The following is a 13,410-nucleotide window of genomic DNA, read 5'->3' as shown; positions in this document are numbered from 1 at the left end:
ATAAAACAATATTAAAAAGCATAATATATATGAAACGTTACTAATATAAAAGACAATTCATAAAATAATTTAATATAATTAAATAAATAATTAATACCTTCAGATTTTTACAAGCACTAAGGAAACATTTTTCATATAACAGTTTTCTAATTTTCTAAAAATAATGTTTTAATTTTATATTAGTTGCAAATTTTACTCGTTTTTGCATTTATTGTAGCTTAGTTTTTCTAAGTTTTTAGTTAGTTTTATAACTACCCCTATCTATGTAACAACAAATGGTATTGTAAAGTTTCTGAACATTAAACATATTTTAAGTAAAAGTACAATAATTTTAGTATACTTTCGCAAGTTAGTTTTAAAGGAGTTAAGCCTTAATATATATAATTTATTAAGGAGATTTGATTTAAAAAAAACAGAACATACGTTTCATAAAAACAAAAAATATATTTTAATTTTCAGCTAGTACGGTTTGAAATAGCACTTGCTGAACAATGATACAAAAGTTAAATAAAAAAACAAAAAACACTATGACTTGTTTTTATGTTATAATGTTTTATATGATTTTTGTTATGTTAAGAAAGTAAGAACAGTATAATACTTATTAATGACAAAAACTTGTAGGAAAGTGGATATTTTGTATAATTCATCTAAAATTATTTCGAACCTTTTTAAATACAAAAAGCCTAATGTCAAACAAACTCTGGAATTAAAAACTTACAGATTTGTTTAATTTTAAATCGTCCTTGTAAAGCTTAATTAATTTGTTTTTGTGATATAAGTTGTTTATTATAAGTCCTTGAGCTGTTAGAATAAACAATTATTAAATCGACTTTAAACAAATAAAACGAACTTTTACAGACACTCTAACAAATAATGCATTAATTTTAGAAAGTAAATACTGTAATTCGAAACAACTGCACGGTGTATTACTAGTAAAACTAAATTGCGAGACTTTTTGTTAAACAAAATAAATTATTCTAAAATTATTTGACTAGAGTTATTAAAAACTATTGTATTATTCAACTTTAGATTTTTATATTAATTACTTAAACATTAGCTTACTAAAATTCAAACTACAAAATAAGTTAATTTTTTTATTAAAGTAAATACACTAAACAGATTATTTTAATAGTATTTCGCACAACAGTTTTGATAGAGATCAACTTTTGAAAACTATCTATTAGTTGATACTTAAACTGATTTAAAATTTGTTTTAAAACTTTTAAAGAAAAATTGTTCTACATAAAATAAGAAGTTAATATACTTTTTAATTGTTTATCATCGAAACATTCCAAAAAACGTATATTAAAAGGATTTAAAAAACATTTTTTGAATTCATTAATTCGACCTTCAAATATAATCTTATGTAATTTAAGAAAAACGAATGATATTTTATAATACTTTGAAACGTTATACACAGAAAGGTTTTTTTAAAGTAATACTTTTGCAAAAGTCTTAAACCTATTTTCTAAATATTTAAGTATGTATTACGATAAAAAAAAAAGTTTTAAACATCAATATTTCTTGCGGTCTACACATTTTACGCTTGACATTAAACGATTAATCTAATTATTGTGCCACTGTTGGAAATAATTTTTAATTCTTGCGGTAAAATAATTTACAATTATATACACATATATATATCTTTTTTATTTAAAAGATGATAAATTACAAAAAAATTCCCACCAAAAAAGCTGAAAATAATTTTTACTGATTAAAAAAAAAGTGTTTTTTTTTAGATTTTACTATATATCACAACTAGCTAGAGGCTAACAAACTATCATTGCAATCTAAAGTTATTTATTTAATTTTCGATCACGTTAAATACTTTTTTGGTGTTAAAATAAAGTCATGTTGTTTGTTATTTTCAATGCATAGAATTTAAAGTTTTAATTTTCAAAAGTAAACATTAAATTTTTCAAATTAATTTTATTTTTATACGAAAATTACTAGGTAGGCTATAAAATTATATAAAAGTTAAATCAAAAAAATCAAATACATTTATTTTGTAACATATATTCTAATACATAATAAGTTTTCTATTATTATTTTATGTTTAAACTATTTTCGTCGAAATTTTTAAAGTACTACTTCTAGTCCTGTTTCTTATCAGTTTAAAGTGATTAATTAGTTTTATAATTTTAAAACAAATATATTTAAAGGTGTTATTGGTAGCTAAGTTTTTTACAAAATATTTATGTATTCTTAGAACCTTAAAACTATAACTTTATGCTTTTTGTTTTTAACTAGGCTAAAGTTCAGATTATAAGACAATTGGTAAAATTTTGTTGTATAGCACTATGTACATTTTTAAATTACTTTTCTGTTCATTAATGCTTTGGTAAACAAAAAGTTACACATACAAACTAAATTCTTTTCTATTTTGATAATTGCTTAAAGGATTATAAAGTGTTTTAATTAAAAAACGTGAAAAACAATTGCGATGAAGATGCAGGGTAGTTCAATATTATAAAAGTTGTAGAAAAAATATTTCTATATTGGTGTTATAAGCATAAATAAAAATAACTGTACTTAAGTTTAAAAATATATTTTTTTATTTTCAGTGAATAGGATTTTAAAAAATAATAATAACAAATTATACAGTATCCATCTTTTATTACACTGACATATGTTTCTGTGTGTAAAACGAGTCAACACACATTTAAAAAATACAAAGTCTATTCGAGTGTTGAACCATGCATTTTTTTTAAATTAAAATTTAGGAACATTGTGGGTTATTTAAATACAAATTACTATAATTCTTTTCGAAATAGTTTGTCTTCAATGACAACTCTATGCTAGTGATTTGTTACAAGTTAAAAGTTTAAGTCAATGAGGTGTGTTATCTATATGCTATAGAATTTACCAAAGCTCGGTTATCAAGTGGGTATGAAAAAATTAGACCAGCCATAATAATAGTAGTTGTTTTTTAAAAATTCTGATAAATTGTCTAATTTAACAGCTTTTGTCAACTTTAATATTTCTCATACATTTTAATATGAACTAAAACTTTTAGACATATGTTTAATGTAGCTTGCTTTAAATTAAACAATAGAAAGTTCTCTTTAAGGAAACGAACTAGATTTTACTTTCACAAATTGTTAAAAACAATACAATTTTTCACTCTTATATCAAATTATAAGAAATCATCAGTTGTTAAAATAATTTTTATTTAAATCGAAATAAATGTCAAAAAACACGTTGTTAAGCTCTACTCAACTTTTTAAAAAATTTAAAATAATTGTTTTTTTAATTAAAAATGTTAATCACATAGTAAGTCATAAAGTATTAGATAAAGTACTTTAAAGATACGATAGAAAAATAACTTCTGAAAAAAAAATAATACCTTGAATTATTTTTTTTTTAAGGAATTTGATAAAAATTTATATGTCTGCTTTTTTTCGTAACAGTTAGGTTTTAATTTATAGATATTAACTTACAGTTTGAAAAAAAAATGTTTAAATATTTTATTACTTATATTTGTTTTCCTTAAAAACATAGTTTTAAACTGTTGTAATCTTTATATTAGCTATTGTTTTATTAAGAAGTTATTAAAAGTTAGCACGATTTAGTTTATATTTTTCGATAACTTTTAGTTAGATCTGTATTACTCATGTGAATTTATTGATAAATTAGTAATTGCATTTAGTTTAGTTTCTTGAACTTATTTTTCAGTTTTATTTCTTTAGAATTAAATTGTGAATCTTAATATTTTTTCTTTCTTGTTTAAGCTTGTCTTATGACTCGATGACCAAGAGGTCCTTTCGTACACCAAGGTCCTCAGACCAATTTTTTCAATTGTATACTCGTTTTTCATTTTTGTTTAAAAAACTTACTTAACATATTTACGTCAGAATAATTCAATTTATTTAAAACACATTAAAAAAATAATGTAAAAAATTGTTACAAACATAAATATATACATAAAAACATTAAGCCTCTTTCTTTAATTTTATCCTTTTAACTGTTTAAGAAATAGGTAGAAGTATAAAGTTACTAAAACTTATAATTAATGGTTATGACAACTTTTAAAGAATATAAATTAAAAATTTTGGTATACGGTTTTACAAAAACTCTTTAAGATTTGTAAAAATATTATGTAGTTTTACATTTGAGTTTAAATAATTAAAACATATATATATATATATAAAGCTTAAAGGCGCGGTACAAAACATAAAAACATTGTAACAAAACAATTTAATTTTAAACAACTGTTATTGTTAAATTTTACTCGGGTAATTCATTTATGGCCTCTCCTTTTCTGAAGTTTAGTGATTTTGTTGCGAAGAAATAATACTCATGTTTCTCGTTAAACTCGACAAAAGGCCTTTTTCCTGACTCGGGATCTACAAATTCTTGCACCTTTCTTGAACCTACAACTTTGTAACCCATTTTCTTGTACATGTGCATTGCGTAAGCGTGAGAAACAAATGTCACGATTTCAACACACCCAACTTCAGTTGCTATAGCAACTGCCATGCAAGCTGCTTCTGAAGCGAGACCAATTGAAGCATACTGTGGGTACACTGCCCCAATTAGGCAGTCCATGTAAAAGCTACTTTCTCCTCTTTTCAATTCGTAATACTCTTCCTCAAGACACTTCTGAAGAGATTCTTTCCCATCAAAGTCTTCTGGGCAATTGAGAGACCCTCTTTTGTCCCCGAACCTTCTCTTTTCTTGGATACCTATTGCAGAAAGTTTCCCAGTTCCTTTATGGAAAGCTCCAACAGACAAACTGTTGTAAGCAAACTGGTCTGCATGCCATCTGGCCACTTCTCTAGCCTTCTCTTTGGGGATTCTCATAAAAGGGTGGACCCTGGCTTGCTCTAAAAACCATGTAAGAATATCCATGACCTGCTGGTCGTCATTGCTTCGGGATAGCAGACGAAACTCAAAGTCCTCCCGACTTTGAACGCATCCATAGTTGCGAGATAAGACTTTTTGAAGACCCATGATGTTATAAGTTTGTAAACAACTAGTAAAAAATGTAACACTTAATTAATTTTCAAAAAAAAAGTTAATGCAAGCTGTGATGAATTTTTCTCGTTAAACTTAAATTTAAAAGTTGTTAGTTAGTACTAAACAATAAATTAAAGCAAATAAGTTTACAATATGTATGTCGTCTACATATAAACCAACAGACGAGCAAACAAACACAAAAGTAAACATCAATTTCAATGCCGATAATCATGCATAACAAACAATCTGATTAAACTAGTTTTAAAGTTAACTAAGTTTAGTATTGGTATCTAAGCTGGTTTTTTGTTAAGTAAACACCAACATGTTTTTAAAAATCATAAAGTAAGCACTTGATAAAACAGTACTTATAGTAAGTGGACCACTATGTGCCTGCCTGAAAGTTTTGTTTTCTAGTTGTGTAAACAAGCTTGTTTATTTTTTAAATCATTCATATTAATTATAAAACAGCGAGCTGTTTTAAATTTATAGTTGAAGAATTTTATTTGTAAAAACTGTTTTCCTAAAACATGTTCCTTTTTTATTTTTGTGCTCGCGCACACTATTTTGCAGAGATAAATTAATATTTTGTTATTTTCAAAAAGATATTACTTGTGCAAATACTTCTGAACAAATACTAAATATTCTAAAATAAAAATTTAGTTAATGAAAATTTTTTAATACGAAAAATTTGCCCTTTTGTTAGCCATATCGTCTACTTTAAAAAACCTTATAATGTGTCCCACTGTTTAGTCGTTTTTGTTCATAAAAAGTTTTCAAAATTTTATTATCTTCAAAACTATTGCTTTTTAAATTCAGATTTTAAACATAAAACTATAGAATTATTATACAAAATAAACTATTGACAACAATTTTTTTTTTGTATTTACTAAAGTTTTGCTTGTTAGAAAACATTTAAATACTTACTTTTTATGTAAGAACCACAAAAAGTTTTTAACTCAAAAATATTCAGCAAAGAAAGTTTTGCTCAAATATTTCTTCAAATGCATGAAAAATGAATTAGATTTTGTTACAAGTCTTAACCAACAGCTAATTACTAATAAATCAATTAAGATATAATCTTTTATTACTTTAAATATTTTTTAGAGTGATTTAATTAATACACTGACGAGCTCTTTAAGCGAAAACTTGTTTGTTAAATGATTTTTTTGAAGTAGTTTTTCTTAATATATTTTTAAAATAAATATTTTCTTATAAGAAAACTTTAAAAGTTTTATAACTCAAGTTCTTTCATATTTTAAATTTAACTTTTTTCATTGAATTTAAAGTTGTTTTAGTTCAATTTTTGAACCGTTTCATCGATGATGTTTAGGTATAGTTTCATTACATACACTTAAAAAAATACAACCAAACTTAAAACATAATTATTGTGCAAACTCCGATTGCAATTGATAAAACTAAACTACAATAACATTAAGGATTACTAAATATGAAAACTTGCTAAACACTTTTAGTTAAGTTTAATTTAAAATAGTCTATAAATGTAAAACATCTTAATATTCTTTTGTTTTTTAAATTGGTAATTAAGCTTTTAATCAAAATTTAATCTTGTCGTTTGACGTTTACTAGTAAAATATTTTTTACTATTGTATAGAAGTTTTTTGAATGTTTTTTTTTTCATTCACAATTGTTTTGACTTGAAAGACTGCTTAGAAACATGCGGAAAAATTTTAACAAACTGACAATGTATTTTTAAAAACTAATAAATAATTTAAACACATAATTTATTCGACATTAGCAATGAATCATAGCAAATTATCTATCGTGTTATTGTAATCAAGATAATCAAAACTATTTCTTGTTACTATATTTATTGAAACACAAAAAAAGCGCTCAAAAAGTTCGGTTAAAATACCTGGTGTACGAAAAAACTATTCGGTTATCGAGTCGTACACCATCTGGATACCTTTTAACGTCTTGTCTAGGACTCTTAATCTTGTATGCCAATAGTTTTTAGCTTAAAAAGTCTTTTTTTTACGATGAATTTTCATGAAGTTTTCTTTTTTTTTACCAAAACATTTTTCTAGAAAAATTACGGCTCTATTGAACTTGTATTTAAACGATTTTGAGTAGCTTTATAAAAATTTAAACATTACGTTAATGTTTTTTTAATATAGTTTTAAAGTTAAACATTTTTTTTTAATTATCCTAGTTACTTTCTATTTATATAATTGAAAAAAAATAAGGTGATAATAATTTATTTTATATGTTTTTTTTTTCGTGACTAAATATTTATGCTTTAAAACTAGTTGTCTACCGAATCCAAGATCCGAATACGGTCAGATCTGGCCTTTTTTGCTTGGATACGGATCCAACCGGGTCTTTAAAAAAATCCGAATCTGGTTCCGGCCGGATCCTAGCTGAGATTTGACCGGATCCTGATCCAGTTTATAGAAAGACTTTGTTTTCCGCGATCAGCTTCTTTCAGTTTTATATTTAGATTGTTGTGTTTTTGCGTAGAAATAATTTTATTTTTGAAGATTTCACTGCTATTTAGCGCCTTTGGAATTTCTAACTAAACAATAAGGATTGTTATTTTTGTCTGTTTCACGATTAATTATTTATAAGCAAAGGTTAAAAAAAAAAATAACGCATGTATGAAAAGGAAATATATTTGAAAAATTTGTGTAAATAAAAAAGAAAGTAAAGTTTTAAGAATATTATTTAAATTAAGAAATGTATCGTTTTGTAAAAGTATTTTAATTAATGATTTTCTTAAAAAAACAATAAGAAATGTTTTTACTATTTAAGCAATTGGTTTAAAAATTTCAATAAATTTTGGCTTTGAAAAGACTATAAAATTTAAAAGAAAGTGTTCGGTAATAATATCGTGGATATGAGTAAATTTCATTTACTAAATAATATACATATATATATATATACAGTTGCTAAAGAAGTTAAGAAGTTAATGTTTTTATTTTTAATTTAAAATTTTATACATAAAAAGCTAATCATAAAAAAATCATTAAAATTTATTATTTTTTAACCATTATAAGTTTTAATTTATTTTTCTTCGCACCATACAAGGTACAACATTCCACTTCAATTGTATAAATAGCTAAAAATCATATCTTGGAAGTTACACCAAAATTTCGTATAGATTATTTTTGTCATTTTGTATGATATTAAATTTTCTTAATAGTCTTAAAAATAATATACTCAAACAACAACATTTTTTTTTTTTTAACAAGACATATGTTCAAACAATTTTTACTAAACTAGTGGTATTACAATAATTGTTCTTTATAAGTTTGTTCTCTACTGACATTACAAAAAACTATAAATATTTAGGATCCAGATCCTAATTTAAAAAAATATCCGATCAGATTTCAAATTAAAAAAGAATCATAATTAATGAATTCGGACTTCGGAAGATAATCTTTTAAAACACTATAATGATTTTTAAAATAACACTATTAAGTATACAGTTATGGTACAAACAGTTTATAAAAATATTTGTAATTTTTTATCGATACGAGTTGTTTTTCTAGCAACAAATAATTTTTTTAATGTAGTAAATACTTTTAACCCTGTTCTACTTAAAGTAACATCATAGTCTGATGATTTTGCTTAAATTCATTATTTAAAAGCTTCTCATTATTGTTTTTATTTTTTATTAATAAAGTGATAGTTTTAAATATCAATTTTACTATTATTGATATAAATACTATTTTAATAGCTTTAGTTGTTTAATTGAACCCGTATGATTGTATAGTATTGTAGTTAGAAAATATATAATTATTACTATTACTACATATTATTATTAATAGTTTTACCCAAGATTTTTGATCTATACCAATACAGTTATAACACCTTACCCAAATATATAATAAGTCAATCGAAAAAAACATTAATTGAATTTTAAAATAAAAATAAGCAAAGTTATAACCAATCAGAAGCGCTTAGAATTTTCAGCTTACAGAAATCACACATGCTTTCTAAACAACAACAATAAGTATAAACAAAATCAAAGTACACACATATAACTACTTGGTTTAAATAATTTCTAAGTCTATTACTTATAGCAAGCCTGATAATTAAAAATATATAAGTCATTCTCAAGTTTTTATTTAATCGAAGAATATAAAAAACGTACTCTTTCAAAAATTTATCAAAATTATACAAAAAAGGATAAATGTTTTAAAAGATTTTGAAAATATGTCTAGGATTATCCAGAATTGTCTTAAAGCATTTCAATCTGCTAAAGTATATTTGCTAAAGTATGTTTTACTTGAAAATCAATTGGATAAGTCTTAAGTTTCAAGTTTTTATTTATACTATTATTTAATTAAGATTCATCATTTATAGTATTTATACTTACTTGAGACTGATTGTTAATAGCCTTATTTGTTCTGTATGAGTAGTAATATAATAGTCCACAGTGGACCAGAGTCCTGCTGAACTAGAAATGGGTTTAAACAACCTAAGAAACTTATGTAAATGTACCTTAGTCTTATCTAACATGTAATTTATAACATATTTCAAGTATTAAAAAGTAGTTTTAGACTTTAAACCAAAATTTTTAAAGTTTTATTTCCATTAAAGTTAAAAAAATCTATATGACTAAAGTGAAAATTTTAGTTATAAGTACAAATTATAACTAATTTTGTAACATATCAAAACAAAATTTTTCTTTTGGTTTTACAAAACAATTGTATCATTTGAAACACTATGTGTCTAACAGGATATAATGTATTGAATTTATTAAAACAAATATCATCATGTTTAAGATTAATTAAAAAAATACAATTAAAAAAATTGTACGGAAATGTTTTAAAACTATCAAAGATCAAGACAACTTAAGACAATCTAATAACAGTTCATGGAGGCACTTCTTGATTGTATGTAAATGGTATCACTTTTGTAAATTTTCTTAAATTTCCTTTTTTTTTTTATCAAAATATTCTTCCATGAAACTTTCTTTAAATTGTTTTTAATTTGGCAAAATGTACATTTGTGATAACTTTCTCATGTAAAACAACTTGTTGTATTTTTTAGGTCCCATACAGTTTGCATTGTCTTGGTTTTCAGAAAATAAAAAATTGCTATCATGAAAGTTTCTTCAAATGATTTTAAATTTTCAGATTTTTTTTTGTGGTATTTTCCAAGCTAAAAGATTTTTTAGCTTTAAACTCAAAGGTGGTTGTTTCTTAAAGCACTCTGGTGTCCATGGTTGACTATGGTTTTTCAAGGTCAATGTTAGCATTAGTGAACTTAAAAAAGAGTGTTTATTATTTTTTAGTCTGAAATTAATTAATTAAGTATGGGGTTGCCACACACTCATGCTAGTTTGAAGTTTTTGAAAACAGAAGACTAACTCATGTCAACACAGTCTATTTGGATTTTAAAAAAAGGCCGACTCAGACTTATATCTTTTTTTTTTGCAAAACTCAAGCTATGTATGATTTTCATGCTAGTTTCTTTGACAATAGATATTTTTCTTAAAAGTAGTAATTTTGTAAAGTCTTTCTGTTATTATTTTGAAATCCAATGGTACTTAACCCAGATGAACAGTAATTTTAAAAGCATTTGCCTGTATTATTATATTTTTATTAGTTTTTACAAAGTTATTGGTGTGCATCTCCATTTCCAAAAGTTTTTTTTTTCACACAATTCTATTAACTACCGTTTTGAGTTTGCTTTTTTATTTTTTAAACTGTGCAAGGTAACACCAAAAAAATTGCACAAAGATATTTTTGCAAAGGGGACTAAATAACACAAAGACAAAATTGTTCAAAGACACTTTTGCACAAGCAGACAATTTTGCACTGAGACATTTTGCATGGGTTGAACTTTTATTTATTTTTTTTTTTACTTTTACTGTTACTCCTAACCCTTACCCTCGGTCAGTAGCTTTTTTTTCTTTTTAATTAATTTGTTTTTAGTTATTTATTTTATTATTTGTTTTCTGTTTTTTTTTATAGTAATTTTTATTAGTTGTTTTTCTGTTTTGTTTTTACTATCACTGTTATCCCTAACCCTTTTTTTGTTTTTTAATAATTTTTTTTTGTTTTTTTTTTAATATACATTTTTTATTTTTTTTTACTCTCTGCAAAATTAAACCTCCATGCAAAATTGTAACTTGTTTCAAAACTCAACTTTGTTTTACTTTTTATAAAATACAAACTTTTTTTAAAATGTAGTTTTATGTGTATGTAAAAGTACATTGATTTTAAAGTGAGAATGTATTTAAATTTTTGCTAAGAGGACTATGTTAAGTTTTCTCTTAGTTTGTAAAACCTTTAATTTACGCCTGTTTTGCGATACAAAAAACTATTTAGTTAAACTTGTTTAATTAAGATTTTAGGTAGTTTGGTATACAATTTTAACCTTAAAAAATACAAGTGCTTTATTAGTTTTAATTATTTTAAATAAATATTAGTTATATAAAAGTTAAAGAAAAATTATAATGGAAGTAAATAGAATCTTTGTCTTTAAACCATTTTTTAGTGTTTATAATTTTTCTCTCATAAAGTGCACCTAATCACAGCAATAAACTCAGGTTAATTTTCCACTGAACGCAACAGTTTTAATGACTTCAAAAAAATTTTCATTTTATTTTATTTAAAACTGTATTTTTTATTAATTTTATATAGGTTGGTTACATTTTTTAATTCTTAAAACTTTTTACTTAAAGAAAAATTTAACAATAAAAAGTATACATTATGAAAAAGTTCATTATAGGGTAGATTATTAATAATTAGTATTGGTAAATAATTTTTAGTTCGTTCTACTATTTTCTTCTAATTCTTATTTAAAATCAGAGCCGTTATAAAACAACTTCCATTAAATTAATTTGTTTTAAGACTTCTAGTTTTCATCTTAATTCCTCTAGTCTATTTGAGTTTGAAAACTATCCATTCACCACTACTAGATTTACGTCACAATAAAGTTAGGGCAACTATGGTCTATTTTGGGCCAAAGTTTTTTATGGTCATCCACTGTAAAACATGTAAAAAAGTCTTAGAACCACTGGTATGTGTTACTCGATTTGATAATTAAATATAGTTGTTAAATTATATAAGTAAAATAGTTGTAAACTGCTCTATGCTAAATCTTTAAATAATTGTACATTTGCAAACTAAACTACTAAATCTTAACCATACTCTATATTTAGTAATAAACTATTAAATTTAGAGTTAAATGTTTAAATTTAATTTGTTTGTACGAGATAAAACAACAAAAAAATTTTTCTAAACTTCAGTAATATACTTTAATGACTACGTAAGTGTCTATACAATAGTATAATATATAAATTTTTACAACAAAAGAAGAATTTTCAAAGTTAATTTAAGCTTAAAAAAGTAACAACAAAAAGCTTGTTAAGATTGGTATGAGTACTCGAATTCTTTTTGTTTGCATAAAGTTGTCTTGTAAGTAAGTACTAGTTTAGCTTTAGTTAACTAAATCAAAAACATTTTATAAATACACTTAAACTTACTTTACTGTTACTTTTTGCTTAAACTGGATTCTTAATCACGTGCTCTGCTATTGACGATCTTTTTATAAGCATTCTTAGCTGTAGTACCAACAGACTTTGGTTGATTTAAAACTCACTTTAGAACATGTTCTCTGATTCTCGTTACTTAGTGTCTGAACTCTGGAGGTTTAATTTATATAACTGTTTAACCAACATCATCTTAGCACCACTGTTGTAATTGCTGGGTATTAGATCTTTACCTCTTGGACTAAGAACTAATTTAAAAATGAAAATTAGTCTAGCTCTTGCTGTATATTAAACTTTTTGTTATTTTATATAAAACTTTAAATTGAATTGATTTTTCACTTAGATAAGGAAAAACTAGTGTAATCTGACATAATTCTGAGGCTTGTTCATTTATTAATACCCTTTCAATCAAATAATTATATATCCGTTGTTTAGTAGTACTTCTTTTATTATATCTAGTTCAATTGTAAAAACTGTAGGCGAGAATTTTTTTCTGACTCTGTGAAACAAAGTTTTAATAAATTCTACTTCTTTCTTCTTTTATTTTAGTCTGATTTAAAACTTTAATAATGTCTTTTAAATGTTTGTTTTTTAAAACAGACGTGATGAAGTTATCAACTTTTATTTTTATTAAGATGTTTAAAAATGAAAGTTGATCATTTGCTTAAGTGTCTTTTGTCAAGGTTATAGCAACCTTGACAAGGACACTTTTGTCAAGGAAAAACAACCTCGTCGCTGTTTGCTAAATTTAATTTAGCAAACAGCGACGAGGTTTTTTTTTCCTTTCATCAAAAAATCTAAAGTAGTTACAGTTGAAATTGAGTTCTAGCCTCTAGCAGTGTCTTATATTCAATATATCCCATGTTTATCTGACTACGTAGATCCTGATGGAGACCCTTCTGCTCTGCCATTAATTTGACAATACAGAACATTGTTGAAACAGAATATTACTCCTATATTAGCCAATATCATTAATTAAATAAAAC

Source organism: Thalia democratica, chromosome 2 (genome assembly GCF_965202585.1).
Source record: "Thalia democratica chromosome 2, ktThaDemo2.hap1.1, whole genome shotgun sequence".
NCBI classification, from domain to species: Eukaryota; Metazoa; Chordata; class Thaliacea; order Salpida; family Salpidae; genus Thalia; species Thalia democratica.
The sequence above is the reverse complement of the archived record's forward strand: the minus strand, read 5'-3'. Positions refer to the sequence as shown.